This window comes from Schistocerca nitens, chromosome 1 (assembly GCF_023898315.1).
Source record: "Schistocerca nitens isolate TAMUIC-IGC-003100 chromosome 1, iqSchNite1.1, whole genome shotgun sequence".
Classification (NCBI taxonomy): Eukaryota; Metazoa; Arthropoda; class Insecta; order Orthoptera; family Acrididae; genus Schistocerca; species Schistocerca nitens.
This window is the reverse complement of record NC_064614.1, coordinates 923,156,762-923,175,460: the sequence shown is the minus strand read 5'-3', so window position 1 is coordinate 923,175,460 and position 18,699 is coordinate 923,156,762. Positions and strand designations below refer to the sequence as shown.

Below are 18,699 nucleotides of genomic sequence, written 5' to 3'. Positions count from 1 at the left end.
AGTATAGACATGGATGTCGATAGTGAAGATAGAAGCCTTCAGTCTGCACAATAGCTTTAATCTGATACTTCCAAGACAGCCTTCCATCTACCCTCAGTTCTAAGAACTAGAAATGGTTGACTTCACTGAAGTGTGACCTGAGACCAATAAAATTTTGCTTTTACAAGAGTTCCATGTCAGGAACTGTACACGTTGTAATTGGTTGCCATTAAGTGTTAATCAGCTCTGCGAATGCTATGTGTTAATGTTACTGACTATTCTATTAGCTCATCATTCATTTTACATTCTATATCTCTCACAATAATACTTATATCATCTTCAAAGGAAAAAAAAATTTAAGGCATCTATCATGTTTAGTTGGAGAGCATTGATAAGTGTAAGAAACGCATCACATGCAGAACATAACCCTGTGTAAACCCCCACTTTACGTCCCAGTCGTGTTCAAACTACTCTGTTTGTTTACACTGGAAGACAAGCCTTCATCTTCCTACTTTCCAGATATGAAGTGAGCCATTGTTCAGATTTTCCCATAATCCAATAATATTTCAAATCATCTAAAAGTATTGCATGGTCCCTAAATACAAATGTTTTCGTTAAATCCAAGAAAATACCTACTGTCCACAGTCTGTCATTTAGCCATGATAGTGCCTCACACATAAAGGAATAAATTGCATTTTCTATGGATACTCCTTTATTGAAACCACATTGTGAGTTTCATAGCAAATGTCCATTGAGATGTTCTACTACTTCCCTATACATTGCTTTCTCAGAAACCTTTGGAAACACTGGCAGTAAAGAAATTGGGAGGTAATTGTCATGTTTCCTCCTACATGATATTAAAATGCCATTTGTTATGTAGATAGGTTTGCAATGGAACAGAGTTACTGTTACATTCATGTGGTATGCTGTCAATCTCTGACAGTGATGGTTATTTAATGGTAACTAGCTGCAATACCTGGCATTACCTGGGTTGGAACATATCGCATGTTGTGGCATGAGGACCACTCTCCCTGTCAGATATATACAGATGTATATTCCATTAACTGTGTATTGTAGTATATACTAAATTAATTAATCAGTGATGTGATAAAATATTATTATTTAAATAGATCATTTCAGAACCAAAAGTTACTTAGTTTAGTAATAAATTTAATTTTTATTGTATATTGTGTTATAATGTTTTATTGTTCAGATTATATATGAGCAAATTTCGAGGTGATCCAACTTGTTAGCATGTGACATACAACTTGCCACTTGAAAATCAAGATTCCTCTAAGTTAATACCACATTATCAGAATGGTGATATTAAAGTTATTATAATTATCTGCTACATTTATCTTCAAAGATTTTGGAACTTTCTGGAAATTTGTGAATACATCCCTGTCCGTCACTGACACATTTTACTCCATGACCACTCATTTGTGGTTCTGATGGTAGTTATAAATGCATATAGGGGAAAGACATATTATTAAACCACTGTAAAAGAATTTGTGAGAAATAACTTTTGATTTCGTGTTATATGCGGGTTTAATACAACCATTGTGAAATCTGAGCACTTGCTAAGCATGTTATATTTATTGTTATGAAAAGATTACTGCTAAAGAAATTAAGAAGAGAATAGACCCGAGTATGACCAAGTTTTTTTTTTTCCTTTTTGTTCTGTTTTGTGAATGTCTTTTCTACAAGGAAATGTGCATAGTTAGTTGACCCAGTGTGCATCATTGAGATAGGGTTGGCAGGTGTACCTTGTTGTTTCCATTTTGTGAACACCTTTTTATGTTTTGTAAAGACCTTTTTATGTCTAACAAAGTGTACCGCAGACAGACTGAACAGAGGGAAGAAGCCTGCCAGCAGTGTTTGAATGAGTTCATGTATTGATGTGCTCTGCAAGACGTTAAATATTTGTGCTAGCAATGATCCAATATATGGAAGGAGTTAGTAATTAGCACTTCTGCATTAATAAGTTGTCTCCTGCAAATTGCAGTTGTGGCTCCAATACTTGTCCAGGCTAAACATGATGTTGAAAGAATTACACCACCTTGCTTCAAGAATGCTTCTCAAAGGTAGACATTTTGTAGTCTGCTCTTTCTAATTAATAAAAAAAACATGGAGAATTTGTTGCAGTATTTTTGAACCACATTCTCAACTTCACTGCTTCTCACAAGGCAAGCTACATACAACTGAGTTCACTATTCATGTACATGAAAGCAGACTTTTTAAACATAAATTGTGTTGAAAAGTCCTTTTGGTCCAATGTAGTGACAGTTAATGCTAACCAGTATCACCACCTAATTTCAAGCCAGTGTCACCATGTTATTTCGCATACCTATGATTAATTCAATTAAATCCTACCTTAAAATTACAATCTACTGCATGAGAAATTAACAGTAGTGAATGCTATGGTTGTATGGCTTATTAAACTAAGAATCTGAAGGACACACAACATTGTTGAGTCATTTTGTTTCAGTACTTGCTAAAATTTCATAATTTTGAATGTGACGGGTGTCATGTAAAAAAGTGAGTAGCCACAGTGTTACATTTCATGTGTGTTATGTTTCTTGGTACTTATCAGTGATCTCCAACTAAATATATCTGTTCTAACACTACTTTCAAAATTCATCCCTTCAGGATGTGGCAACCAGTATAACAAGTAGAATAATTGATTTTCAGGAGGAAGACTCTCAAGCTGAGATAGTATAGGTATCTGGTCTAGAGATGAATGCTGTGACTGCACTTTAGTGGGAAACAGTAACTATCAGAATTATACAAAGAACATTCAAAAAGTTTTGCACAGTCATCTCTATTTTTTTTTATGTTTTGCAGGAAGAGAATGAAATTTTTTGTGAACGTACTTGGAACATGAAACTGGATACTTGGAACATTTAGCTATACATTGAGCCTACTCAATGCAGTCTCCATTAGCTGTAATGCATCTGGCCCAGCATTCTTTCCATGATGTAAATGCACTTTGGTAAAATTCTGGGGACTGACTTTTACACCGTAGCTTGACACAGGCAATAAGGTCTTTCTCACTACCAAATGTTTTACCGCGCAGGTGGCCTTCAATGACCAAAGAGGTAGAAATCAGATGGAGCCAAATCCAGACTGTAGGGAGGATGAGGAACAATTTTCCAGCCAATTTTCCTGATTTTCTCCTGGGTCATAAGGGCTGTTGGGGGTTTGGCATTGTCATGGTGTAGTCTTATGAGCTGACCCTGAAGCTGTGGTCTGTGGGTCTTGATGTCATGTCACAGCTTGTCCAATGACAAACAGAGATGGTCCTGGTTAATTGTGTAGCCAGGTTCCAAAAAGTCAATGAAAATGGTGCCACACTGATCCCAGAAGAAGGAGGCCATTACTTTTCAGCCTGCTGTTTGTTTAAGTCTTGGTTTCTTCTTTCGAGGGGAACCCAGATGACGCCACTCCATGGATTGGGTTTTGCTCTCAGGTTCGGACAAAAACAACCATGTTTCATCCTGGGTAATGACACCATCAAAACACTGTTTCCATTCTTCAGTAAATGTCTTCATGATACCCTTGCACACATTCTTCCTCATAGTTTTAATTTCTCATGTCAGTAATCTAGGCACCCAATGTGCACAGATTTTTCTGTACCCTAGTGACTGTACCAGTGATACCACACTATCCAATGACAAACAAGTCATTTCAGCAAGCTGTCATGTCATCACACATCTGTCATTTTGGATGATTTGATCAATGGTCTCCTTATTCACATCACTCACTGCCTTCGATTGTCTACCACAACGTGGATTGTCCAGTAGAGAGAAATCACCTTCTTTAAACCTCTGCAACCTCCGCTGGATACTGCAGCGATCCAACTGTGTCCTCCCCATAAACAGGAGCAACTTCCTGTGAATTGATGTGACAGAGTCATCACCGGTATTGAAGAGGAACTCCATCACAGACCGTTGTCGCAACCTGACATCTATTTCATGGTCCATTATGGCTCACCTGTATATAAAAGAAAATACTTTTATACACCAGCTTATAGCTAAATGTTCCAAGTACGTTCACAAAAAATTTCATTCTCCTCCTGCAAAAAATTAAAAAGTTAGAGATGACTATGCAAAACTTTTTGAACGCCCTTTGTAATTACAGGTAATAGTGAAATGAAGTCCATACTTTGTTTCTGGAAATAACAACCCTCTTGTCTGGTTACTAAATGCCCTGGAAGACATACAGTAGCTTAATTAATGTTCAGACAGGAATAAAAGGAGTTAAAATTAGTAACAGAGTTCAGTTTATTCTAAAATAGTGTTCAAAATGTTAATATTATTGTTTTTAGTAGTGAGTCTGAAGTGATATGTTAGGGCAGACAGCCAAGGTTCTAGCAAGATTACACTACTCAACAGCCATGATCAGATTCTCATAAGAAAACACAATAAGAGAATGATATAATTATGAGTAGAGAAGATGATGTAGGGTCAGTATAGATTGGTTATAATTCTGCATATCTGCATGAAATTTTCACTGAGAGAGAGAGCTATCCAATAAAGTGATAAAGGTTTGAAGCAATGTAATATATTTATTGTTCAAGTCATCTGCATTGTGTATTTCTTGCCAAGTTTTTGCTTTGAGATTGGGGTGGACCCTTATCTCTAAATCTTCTATGTGGTACTTTGGGATTTGACTCCGAGTTGATTCCTTTCAGCATTACTCTCTGTGTATCAAGATCTGAGGAACCATTAATAATTTTTCTCCCACTGTGCCTGTCATGTAGAGAACAATCTATGAAAATGCTCTCTATGATCATGCTAGTGTTTCTGTGAACCATAGATGGAAACCAAGCAAGGTGGTACAGTTTTTAGCACACTGTACATGCATTCAGGAGGATGTTGGTTCAAATACACATCTGGCCATCCAGATTTAGGTTTTCCATGGTTTTTCTAAATTTCTCCAAGCAAATGCTGAAATGATTTCTTTGAAAGAGCATGGCCATTTTCGCTCACTTTCCTTGAAACATTCTCCTCAGTGGTGATGGGACATTAAACCTCAACTTCCTTCCTTCCTTCCAGCTGGAAAGTATTGTCTGCAACAGGTCATCAGATTAAAGTAAATCCATTAACATTATTTAATGTGGAGAATTATTCAGAAAGTTTGTGCTGAAATCCCAGCATAAAATCAACTTCATATTGCGTGTAGGAACTAGGCCTAGCCCAACACCAAGTATGGAGAATAAAACCCTGTAGTCTGAATAAGGGGATCTGTGGTGACCCATAATGAAGAGTTTTTCCCTTGAAAATTCTAACTTTCCTGTAAAACCTTCATATATTTGAGCTTTGTAATGTTTTGATATGTGCACTCTTCCGAATGAAACATTACATTTGCTATGAATTGCCACTGTTACTTGTTTCAATGAATTCCTTGCATAGAAATCAGACAAGACATATTCCTCTGAAGGAAGCCTTAGTATTTTTTTGCTAAGTGAATGACACTCTGAGATACAAATAATGTGTCAAATACTATCAGCAGTTCATCTACTTTGCTTTTAATAGCTATAATATTTTGATGAAATAATCGTACTCTACCTTTGATCTGTATTCCTCATTTATTGAATCAATTTCCATCAGTAAAGCAACTGTCCTCAAGCAGGGACACCTCTTACCGACTTCATCTTAAGAAAGGTGTAGCCCTTCTCCATGTTATCACTGGACTTGACCTTGAGTAAGCTCAAGTCCACCTACTATACTGTCACCAACCTTCCCTTGCCAGTCCTTTTCAGCTGTAGGGCATGCCTAATATAATGCTGCTAGCCCAGACTAAGACAGTGCGACATGGTGCAGTGGTTAGCACTCTGGACTCATATTCAGGAGGGTGACAGTTTGAATCGACTTCCGCCCATCCTGATTTAGGTTTTATGTGATTTCCATAAATCACTCCAAGCAATTGCTGGGATGGTTCCTTTCTAAGGGCATGGCCTTTCCTAGCCTTGAAACAATCTGAGTTTTTGCTCTGTCTGTAACAACCTCATCGTCGACTGGATGTTAAACCTTAATCTTCATTCCTTCCTTATCAAACTGTTTTAAATTTTCCCAAATCACCATACTACCTCTATCAAATTTCATGTCACAATAACACACTGAAGGTTAAGCACTGTTGTGCTTGGCTAGGACTTGAATGGGTCACCATCCATGTCTGCTGAGTGTTGTTGGCAAGTGTGAGGCCAATTGAGGTGCTACTTGATTGAGAAGACACAGCACTAGTCATGTCACAAAAACTGACTACGTCTAGAAGAGTGGTATGCTGACCACATGTCCTTCCATATCTGCATACAGTCACATCTAAGGGCAGAGGATGACACTGCGACCAGTCATTACTGCTGGGCCTTCATCGCCTGTTCAGACGGAGTTTGTTTGTTTTGTTTTATAACACAGTAAAAAAAATATACTTTCTCAGGTTCTCATATGTCATTCCATAAAACATCCTTCACAAGGCAGTGATAGGATAGACTGCACCACTCTAAGTGACATTGTGCATGTGTTCTTATTATCAGTGACTTCTGCGCTCCAGCATGATCATGAAACGTGAATGCTATCACTTCTCAATGGATGCTTATTTAACTGATTTACATACCTGAACTAAAACAGAAGTCCTCCACTAACAGAGCACACAGATGCCTCCCATAATACATTTTAGAGTTTGATAGGCCATAGCACCTGCTTTCTTAGGTATACCAGAACAATTATTGTGTTTTTGCCTCCTTTATATTTCTGCTTAGCAGTAATGTAACTAATGCTGGATTAAGGCACATGGAACTACTGCAAAATCTCTGGTAACACAATATGAGGGGTCCTCCCCCCCCCCCCCCCCCCCCCAAAAAGAGGAACTATTTTTTAAAAGCTATCTATTTTCAGATTGTTGACAAAACAACCTTATTCACTTCAAAATACTCTCCATTACAACTAATACATTTGTTCCACTGGTGCTTCCACCGTTCGAAACATTTTTTGTAGTCATCTTTAGAAATGGCTGACAGCTGCTCCCTTGTTTTTGTCTTGACTTCTTCTGTGTTGTCGAATCAGTGTACTCTCATGCTCAGTTTCATGCATGGAAATAAGGAAAAGTTGCACAGAGTGAGGTCAGGTTAGTAAGGTGCATGGGACAGTGTAACAATGCCTTTTTTAGCCAAATCTCTAACAGAGATGGCTGTGTGTCTGGGGGAACAAACTCAGAGTGAACTATGCCCTTGGCATCAAAAAAGCAAATCAGCATTGTTTTGATGTTTGATTTGACTTGAGACATTTTTTGAATGGGGTGATAATCATGTCTTCCATTGGCTTGACTGTTGGTTTGTTTCTGGGTCATAACCATAGCACCATGACTCATCACCAGAAATGACCTTTGACAGAAAATCTGGATCTGTTTCAAGCTGTTGTTTCAAAGCACATCGTGTTTCAACTCAACATTTCCTTTGATTGTCAGTCAGAACCCAAGAAACAAACTTGTCAGTAACCCTTTTCATTCCTAAATCTTCCATTAAAATTCACTGATCCGAGCTTGAAGATCACCTACTAATCTCTGACAGCTTATCAATTGTCTGTCGACAGTCTCTGAGCACAAGCTCTCAATTTTTTTCAATATTTTCATTGATTTGGGCAGTTGATGAAAGTCAAGAACAAGGTTTGTCATGTCGACATCTCACCATTTTTAAATCAAGCAAACGACTCATACACTTGAGTTTTTCCCATAGCGTCATCTTGGTAAGCTGTTTGCAACATTAAAACAGTTTCAGCAACATTTTTACTGAGTATAAAACAAAATTCCATAACTGCACATTGTTCACTTAAATTTGCCCCCCCCCCAAAAAAAAAGAAAGGGGGGGGGGCAAGAACAAAACAGAGGTAGCAAACACAGTCACTCCAAATGAACAGAACAAGCCACGTTGACAACACAGGCTGCACTGAACTGGCACTGAGTTGCTCTATAACACTTAGTGGCTGAAATGCATACTACACAAGCTGCACCCATGACAGCGTAATTCTAGGGTTTTTTTTTAGCTGCTCGTATATTAATTTTGGGACACTGTAGTCATTTCCTGTTTAGACTGAATTCTACTTTTTAATTTGTTCTGACAGGAAACATGTTTATATATTCAATGCTTACATTATCTTTTATGTACTCTCCAAGCATAGCTTGATCTCACACAGAGTATATTAACTGTGACTCCTGATACTTTTGGTGACAATGTAGTCCCTGGACTGTGTCAGATCCGAATAAAACTGGAGTTTTGAGTCTCACTATGAGGTGAATTCTGGTGGCTAAGTTATTTGGGAAGCAAAGATCTTTGTGTGTGAATCTTGAACACAGTTTTAATATATGTTTGGAAGTTTCACGAATTGTACAGTGACGGGAATTTGGCAAGACCAGGAACAACTCGAGAACCCACAGAACCTAGTTGACCAACCGTGGCTGTGAATACAAAGTTGTCAAGAATAAATAAGAGGTCAACAACGTAGACGGGATGGTAGAATAATAGATTCAAAAAGTAATCCTCTAACATAGTGAATGCTGTGGCCAAAACAGTGATGCATAATGACGACAATACGAGAGTGCAGTGTAATCATGACTGAAGACTTAATTGCTGTGCTGCTAGCTTTAAAGGGTGGCTGCAGGCACCGATAGGCCGGCAAAATGAGCATTTCTCCACAGCCAGTGCTGCGGTGGTGATGCTAACAGTTGCAAATGTAGCAGTGCCGTCTAGCCATTGTCCTCGAGTTCAGTGCTTTCCGGTGGGCTTTGAAATTCTCATCTGGGAGATACCAGATCCCATCCACCTGAAATTGACACCTGGTGCTGGAAGTAGCCTGAATGGTGCCTTGAAAAGTAAACACAGTTGGTGCCCCGGCACTGAAGCCTGCCGGTTGGTGGGAGGCGTCCTCTGTTTCTGGCAACATGCTGAGGAGCGGTGGTTTGGATGATAACGGCCGAGGGTGTGGAGGCTGCAGTGGGCTCTCCTCCTTCATGCCCATATCCACAGGAACTGCCACTGGTGGCCTGGAGCATAAGCTATGCCTCTGCTGGTCTGGGGTCGACAAAGGTGGGTAGTCCAGGTTCAACTGAGCCACCAAAGTTGGTGCAGTCATTAGGTGTGGATGGATGTGGTGCTCCAAACCCTTCTACATCTACATCTACATCTACATCCATACTCCGCAAGCCACCTGACGGTGTGTGGTGGAGAGTACCCTGAGTACCTCTATCAGTTCTCCCTTCTATTCCAGTCTCGTATCGTTCGTGGAAAGAAGGATTGTCGGTATGCTTCTGTGTGGGCTCTAATCTCTCTGATTTTATCCTCATGGTCTCTTCGCGAGATATACGTAGGAGGGAACAATATACTGCTTGACTCTTCGGTGAAGGTATGTTCCCGAAACTTTAACAAAAGCCCGTACCGAGCTACTGAGCGTCTCTCCCGCAGAGTCTTCCACTGGAGTTTATCTATCATCTCCGTAACGCTCTCGCGATTACTAAATGATCCTGTAACGAAGCGCGCTGCTCTCTGTCAGATCTTCTCTATCTCTTCTATCAACCCTATCTGGTACGGATCCCACACTGCTGAGCAGTATTCAAGCAGTGGGTGAACAAGTGTACTGTAACCTACTTCCTTTGTTTTCGGATTGCATTTCCTTAGGATTCTTCCAATGAATCTCAGTCTGGCGTCTGCTTTACCGACGATCAACTTTATATGATCATTCCATTTTAAATCACTCCTAATGCGTACTCCCAGATAATTTATGGAATTAACTGCTTCCAGTTGCTGACCTGCTATTTTGTAGCTAAATGATAAGGCATCTATCTTTCTATGTATTCGCAGCACATTACACTTGTCTACATTGAGATTCAATTGCCATTCCCTGCACCATGCATCAATTCGCTGCAGATCCTCCTGCATTTCAGTACAATTTTCCATTGTTACAACCTCTCGATACACCACAGCATCATCTGCAAAAAGCCTCAGTGAACTTCCGATGTCATCCACAAGGTCATTTATGTATATTGTGAATAGCAACAGTCCTATGACACTACCCTCCGGCACACCTGAAATCACTCTTACTTCGGAAGACTTCTCTCCATTGAGAATGACATGCTGCGTTCTGTTATCTAGGAACTCTTCAATCCAATCACACAATTGGTCTGATAGTCCATATGCTCTTACTTTGTTCATTATACGACTGTGGGGAACTGTATCGAACGTCTTGCGGAAGTCAAGAAACACAGCATCTACCTGTGAACCCGTGTCAATGGCCCTCTGAGTCTCGTGGACGAATAGCGCGAGCTGGGTTTCGCACGACCATCTTTTTTGAAACCCATGCTGATTCCTACAGAGTAGATTTCTAGTCTCCAGAAAAGTCATTATACTCTAACATACTTCAAAGTGTCAACTTCCGTAAGATGCTACCTGTGAGTGGCAAACACCCTTAGCCAGCATCCATACATCCTTTTCCCCATATGATCATGTCTGCACTGGTGTGACTGGCAGATAATGCCTGGCATGCCTGGTTTGGGGGTCCCTGGGGATGTGGGGTCAGGAGATGGAGGAGAGTACATGGCTGTCGTCCATGGAGGTGGTGTGCTAGGCTATGGTTGTGGACAGGAATAGTCCTGTGTCTACTTAGAAACATTGTGAATACAGCTGTGTTGGTGGTGGTTCCCACAACTTGTAATATTTACTGTTTAAATGCCTGCACGATATGCTTTGGTTTGTCATTGGAAGACAGGTGAAATGGAAGACTAAAATGGCGTTTGATGCTGTTTCAGGTGAAAAATTATTTGAGAGCCATGGCCGTGAACTGGGGCCCATTGTCCCACATGATGTTTCAGGGAAGCCCTTCAATGGCTAGAATCCCGACCAGTGCATTAAGAGCGGCATCAGTGATGGTGGACACTGTGCTGTTCACATATGGGTAGTTAGAATGACCATCCATGACAATGAGTTCCATAGAGCAAAGAAAGGGGTCAGCCAAGTCCAGATGCTTGCAGACCCAGGGGTGATGTGGGGTGGCCCAGGGCAGCGTGATGCTAGGTGTAAGCAGAAAAACTTGGCACTGTGGCCTCCAAATCCTTGTTCAGGCCTGGACAGTAACATATTGTCTCATGAGGGCTTTCATTATGACATAAGAGTTACAAAACTTGAGGCCACCAAGTAGTTGGGATGATGAACATCAGTGGTGATTGACAAATGGTTGGAGAGCCAAGCCCAGGCCTAGAGCTCTGGATTGGATTTCTTTGAAAAGTAAGTGGACCACTCATGGAGCACATATAGTGTATGGTGCACTGTGAGATAGGGTTACAGTGTGTGTCAGCAGTGATTTGAGAACTCATAATGGCAAACCCATCTGACATGTGCCACTCTTGCACTTCAGTGTGCAAATAGGAGATTTCCTCCAGAATGAGATTTTCACTCTGCAGCGGAGTGTGTGCTGATATGAAACTTCCTGGCAGACTAAAACTGTGTGCCCGACCGAGACTCGAACTCGGGACCTTTGCCTTTCGCGGGCAAGTGCTCTACCATCTGAGCTACCGAAGCATGACTCACGCCCGGTACTCACAGCTTTACTTCTGCCAGTACCTCGTCTCCTACCTTCCAAACTTTACAGAAGCTCTCCTGCGAACCTTGCAGTTCTACAAGCACACAAGAACTACTATGAAGAGCCAAAGAAACTGGTACACCTGCCTAATGTTGTGTAGGGCCCCACGAGCACGCAGAAATGTCACAACATGGTTTAGCATAGACTCGACTAATGTCTGAAATAGTGCTGGAGGGAAATGACACCATGAATCCTGCATAGCTGTCCATAAATCTGTAAGAGTATGAGGGGGTGGAGAACAGCATAGTGCAAGGCATCCCAGATATGCTCAATAATGTCCATGTCTGAGGAGTTTGGTGGCCAGTGGAAGTGTTTAAACTCAGAAGTATGTTCCTGGAACCACTCTGTAGCAATTATGGACATGTGGGATGTTGTATTGTCCTGCTGGAATTGCCCAAGTCTGTCAGAATGCATAATGGACATGAATGGATGCAGTTTGCTTACATACGTGTCACCTGTCAGAGTTGTATCTAGACATATTGTCACTTAGAAGAAGGTGTAAAGAGATGAATGACGAACACTCACTTCACTTAATGAAGGTTTATTCAGTACTTGCACATACAAGAGTGCGGAGTGAACTGCCTCCAGCCAGAACACATACAGTGTATATACAGCTACAGAACATTCCAGTACAGTGATTCTTGACATTTGTGGATACTTCTAGAATGTACTTGAAGTGAATATAGAAATTAAAATTGTACGGTCCAGGTGAGTTTTAAACTCATGGCCTCCATGCAACAGTTTAGCATCATAACCACTACACCTTCTTGTTACTCAGCTTCTTCTGTGACATTGCTCCCTCCTTAAGAGAACAGCGTCTCAGTGTTACGTCGTCCTAGTCCAGGAACGAGTCATCGGTCCTGCACACTCCAACTCCTGTTGACTGATTCTTGCCCTGGCGGTGATCTTGTGAGAACTTCTTCTGCCACTACACACTTTGTCTTCTTTCTGCTTGTCGCCTGTCGCTGGAGCTTCGAATTTACCCTGGATTGGGGGATCCTTATAGGGTTTCATCTGAAGGACGTGGACTGTATCTCTGATCTTTCGTCGTCTTGTGTCTGGGTCGAAATCTTCAACTTCATAAGTATCATTAGACAACTGTCTTACAACCTTATAAGTTCCAAAGTAGTGCCTGAGGAGCTTGTCAGAGATACCAACCTTCCGAACAGGAGTGAAGATCCAGACGAGGTCACCAGGCTAGTAGACAACAGGGCGGTGGCTCGCGTCATACCTTTGGCAATCGTTTTCTTGAGCCTGCAGCATGCAGAGTCAAGCTAACTGCTGAGCTTCCTCAGCTCTGGTTAACACCTGGTCAATGTAGTTGTTGTCCACGTCATCAGGATGTAATGGAAACATAGCGTCCATCGTCGTAGTCGCCTCACGCCCATACACCAGGAAAAATGTGGTAAATCCTGTGGTGTCTTGTTTGCCGGTGTTGTAGGCAAATGTCATAAAATGTAGCACCTCATCCCATCTGCTCTGCTCAACACTTTGATGAACAAAGTAAGAGCATATGGACTCTCAGAGATCCTAGATAACAGGACACAGCATGTCATTCTCAATGGAGAGAAGTCTTCCGAAGTAAGAGTGATTTCAGGTGTGCCGCAGGGGAGTGTCATAGGACCGTTGCTATTCACAATATACATAAATGACCTGGTGGATGACATCGGAAGTTCACTGAGGCTTTTTGCAGATGATGCTGTGGTGTATCGAGAGGTTGTAACAATGGAAAATTGTACTGAAATGCAGGAGGATCTGCAGCGAATTGACGCATGGTGCAGGGAATGGCAATTGAATCTCAATGTAGACAAGTGTAATGTGCTGCGAATACACAGAAAGATAGATCCTTTATCATTTAGCTACAAAATAGCAGGTCAGCAACTGGAAGCAGTTAATTCCATAAATTATCTGGGAGTACGCATTAGGAGTGATTTAAAATGGAATGATCATATAATGTTGATCGTCGGTAAAGCAGACGCCAGACTGAGATTCATTGGAAGAATCCTAAGGAAATGCAATCCGAAAACAAAGGAAGTAGGTTACAGTACACTTGTTCACCCACTGCTTGAATACTGCTCAGCAGTGTGGGATCCGTACCAGATAGGGTTGATAGAAGAGATAGAGAAGATCCGACAGAGAGCAGCGCGCTTTGTTACAGGATCATTTAGTAATCGCGAGAGCGTTACGGAGATGATAGATAAACTCCAGTGGAAGACTCTGCGGGAGAGACGCTCAGTAGCTCGGTACGGGCTTTTGTTAAAGTTTCGGGAACATACCTTCACCGAAGAGTCAAGCAGTATATTGTTCCCTCCTACGTATATCTCGCGAAGAGACCATGAGGATAAAATCAGAGAGATTAGAGCCCACACAGAAGCATACCGACAATCCTTCTTTCCACGAACAATACGAGACTGGAATAGAAGGGAGAACCGATAGAGGTACTCAAGGTACCCTCCGCCACACACCGTCAGGTGGCTTGCGGAGTATGGATGTAGATGTAGATGTAGATGTTATTACTAAGTTGCCGATATCTACACCATGTTGAAATCTTATCAATAACTGACTGAATATTTATTACTATTAATGTGGTCTGCAAGGTCATTAATATACAATACATATTGTCATCATTAAATGCAGAACAACTTGACAGTTCCAGGTGGGAACTGTTGGGCCAAAAGACCCAGCATGTCTTGTACTGGCAGCCTCAAAAAAGTACACAACATCCAAGATGATTTTATTCAGTCATGCCACTGCAAAAGACTTAGAGATATCATAGTGGTATAGCTAGTGATTTAGGTTGGGAAAATGCCGAGTAGGCAGGACATTTATAAATGAACGTTTGCCTGGGAATTTGCCCAAAGCAGTTTTAAATGGCCACTCTCTGGGTATTCATTGGGGAGAAAAGGAATTTTTAAAGTTTTTACTGCTAGAATGTATAATTTAGCAATTAAAATAAGGAATGGGATGATACTCCCAATACTAAAAGTTAATAAATGCTTACACTTAAACCTATGTATATAATTCTTTGCCTTTATTACTAAGAAAGGAAAGGAGAGAGAAGCAATTTTTTTTTTAAAATTAGCATTCCAGCTTGCTGTACAAAGCAATGGCACATGTTGCTGATAGCTGCTTATCTTTTACAATGTCCTTTTTTTGCCAGTGTTGGTCTCTCTCTTCTCTCTCTCTCTCTCTCTCTCTCTCTCTCTCTCTCTCTCTCTCTCTCACACACACACACACACACACACCATTGATCTTTGTAATATAGTGCACTTTATAATCCAAATCAGATCTGTGAGTATTATTGAAGAATGGTTATTAATAATAAAATTATTACTGAATGTTTTAAACAGCTTGCATGTATGTCTTTATGATAAATGTATTCGTAAATGTTAAACTATTTTCAGTGGAAAAATTCTATTCTGCTCTATTTTTTTATCTACTTTGGTATGACTTCATTGTTGTGATAAAATGAGAACACTAACATAAAAAGATTTAATAACAAAGAATTGATTCCCAAGACAGTGGAATTGTTTGAATCTGATACTAACTGATTCCTAGAGCCTCAGCGATACTCAGAATCATGGAACTGGAATTGGCACATGAGACACTGCCAATTAAAATCATTATGGATAATTGTTTTTACTCTAATTCCAGTTACTCTAAGTAAATATTAATACTGTGCCGTTATTGCAAATAGTAGATGAAATTTTGCATTAGTGGCCGGTAATTTCAGGTAATTCTTGCAATTCTATAGGTTATTTAGTTAATTGGAATTGGCAACAGTGGTCTGAGTGTCTAACAGCCATTCAAGTTCATGTGGTTGAGTGAGAAGCAACGTAACCTCATCTTTATGTTATTTAAAGTGTTATAGACAATAGGCTATTGAACAATTGCAAGATGGTTAAGAAAAAAGGATCTAACTGGATCCTGGAGTACAAACAGTTACATTCCAACATTCAGCATGGTTACCCAAGCAGTAAAGAAGCATTTCTGCAAAACATCTTTTTCACTACAAAATACTAGCTTCAATTTTTCTATAAGTGCCGATTATCACTTAATCTTTAAAATGCATAAATTCCCAGACATTTTATGAATTTTTAGTATTTGTTCAGGCAGTTACCTGCTCATTTGCACCAATTTATAAAAGCCCAGGCATTTCACACCACTAGGCATAGCTTCCAGGGCACCGTCTGCATCCACCCTTTAATAGGGAATGCTCACAGACAGAAGGCTTAGAGTGGTGTAAACTTGTGAAGCAAGCAGGCACCATGCCATGGAGATGCACTCGTGCTTCCTGTGGCCAGCTGAGCAAGTATGAAAGCGTTAAATTGTAACCTTGTGAGTGGTGGATGGTCCTTCTGGAGAATTGCCACAGAAGTTGCAAGTGCTGTGTCAGTTATGCAATACCACTAGGATTGTCGTATCGTAAGGGCAACAGTGGTAGATCGTACAGCTACTACAGAACAGATAAAAGGGCTTGTGAGCTCATACATGGCAATACGAACTGTTGAAAACTGGTTATTAGCAGTGGGACTAAGGGCACACACACCACTAGCTTGTCTTCCACTCATGCCACAGCATCAATATTTATTGCTCAACTGGTGCCATCAGAGGATCACTTGGAAGGTGGAACAGTGTGCTGTGGTCTTCAGTGATGAAAGCAGATTCTGCCAGCACGCAAGTGATGGATGTTTGTGCATATGATGTAGACCTGGTGAGTGCATTCACTCAAGACACACTAGCCCCACCCCAGGCCTTATAGTGTGGGGTTCGATCAGCTACAACTCTCATTTGGTGTTTCTAGAAGGGATGGTAACCAGCACTCAGTATGTGTAGAATGTTGTTAGACACGTTCTTTTGCCATTATTACAACAGGAAGGTGATGTTTTGTTCCAACAGGGTAATGTCAAACCTCTAAAAGATTGTACTATTTTTTTTTTATTTTATTATTTTTTTTTTTCTGGCAGTGTATTAATAATCAGGCAGACAACATTAATAGTAACCTCAGACTTCTTGCAGATGATGCTGTTATCTGTGATGATGCACTGTCCAAACAAGGCTATGCAAATATACAGTCAGACCTTGATGGGATTTCAAAAAGTTGCAAATAATAGCAACTTGCTTTCATTGTTCAGAAATGTGAAATTGTGAACTTTATAAAATGGAAAAACGTAGTATCTTCTGATGACAACAGCAGTGAGTCACAATTGAAGGCAGTGTTACAGTAACTAGATATGTCCACTTTTGGCTGAAAATTAATTTTGCAGTTATTGAATAGATTGAAAATCACTCAATGTATGGAGGAAGAATGAAACTTGTCCATGGGGCCAATTCAGAATAACACCAGCGGAGGAATTGTTGATGTTGGCTGTTTCTGGTAAGAATTGTACATTTTCTTGAGTTGCCTTGTGTGACGTCCCTTCCCTGCTTCTTCTCTCACTGGGAGGAGACGCAACTCGTAACGATGTTCATCCCCGTCGGTATGACATGGAACAGCACCTGTAACTCTTGTAAGAACACAACTCCTTGCATGGTTTAGAAATATTCTGTTGTCTGTCTGCAATGGTCTTCTCAACTTGTGCAAACTGGTAAAGTGCAATTGTTTATTTTTATGCCTGGTTAGATCCATGATGAAATAAAATCTTGATTCTTGATTTCATCATTATGGTCATATTTCATAACATACATAGTGAGGATGAAATTTTGCTGTCTACTATTCCGTTGCTATGCCGTTGCTATGTAAAGTTATTAACAATGGTCTGATGTAACTCCAGAGATAACTTACGTTGGAGTAAATGTTTTTTTAATACACCATAATACTGGTTTAAACTAATCACTTTTCACTGTCCATTATTCATATACTCACTTAGTCACTTAAAATGTTTAAAGAGTCAATCAGCTTGCATTAATACACATTGTATTGTCCATTTAATGAGTTAGGCAACACAGGAGATTTATCTTTTGACACAGATTCTATTGTTCTTTCTGTAATTAATTGTTTGTCCCTACAACACATGCACACCGATATATCATTCAAGATTAACTTATGCTCAGTTCAGTAATCGTGACACTGATGGCAACTTTTGACTAATCGGCAGACTTGTATTTCTTCGTGTCTTCGTTTTATTGTGTCCTACTCAAGACTATGTATTGTTTTTCTGTCATTGATCCATTGCTCTCAAGGTTTGTAACTGTTCATCAGTATGAAGGCTAAGTCCGATAAACCAATATCACTCAATTGAAGTCTAACACTCGTCTTACTGTACCGCCGTGTTGAGAACGGTAAAGATTAACTTTCATCAGTTGAATGACTGAGCAATACTTCAGTCTCTACCTCACGAATTATCAAACTTCCAAAACTGAAACAATCTAATAGCGTTTGCGTCCAGACAACTATTGCAAAAGTGCTCTAGAATGACTCAAGAGCAACTAATTAACTGAACATTTCCATATCCGAGTCGTGTTGTGGGCGCATTGAATTGCCTTTTTGATGCGGCTACAACTCTCTTCCATGGTAAATGTTATCTTTGACTGAACTACTTTCTTGGATTTAATCTTTATTCATATGATTTTGAATTTATTCTGTAGATGTTTGATAAAGAATCTATGAAAATCCTTTCCTTCTATCTCTCCTTTTTGTATGCTATTCTCAGTATTTGAATGATATAGGTGTTAATCAAAATATTAGCAGTGTAGATTTTATCATCAATAGTTGCCATCACTGTCAAGATGACTCACTTCCCTACTTTAAGTTTCCACAAAGTTTGTTAATTGGGGTTTTCTGTCCTTGGGGCATCACACTTGTCATTGCACCAAAAAGTAGTCATATTATGGAATATAAAAGAAACAAAACTTTGTGCAAAATATATCTGCAGTGGTATCTCTTGTATGTAATATACACATTTCTCATTCCACCTAAAAAGCTGCTTTGGTCCAACATTAAGACTGCTGATAATGAGAAATTTACTATTTCATAGTAGAGTTTCTTTGAATACTGCACTGAACACAAGCACATAGTTCACTGTAATTCATAATTATGACAACATATCTATCATGATTTTGTCATTCAGAAAGCGTAAACTACATTGACTTTTTC

General features: G+C 40.0%; 1 protein-coding gene across 10 annotated transcripts in view; it reads left to right on the top strand.

The window, feature by feature from the left end:
- The window catches only part of LOC126192659 (ribosome-releasing factor 2, mitochondrial), a 253,755-nt gene that overhangs the window by 136,574 nt on the left and 98,482 nt on the right, over positions 1 to 18,699 (top strand). The window lies entirely within an intron of this gene.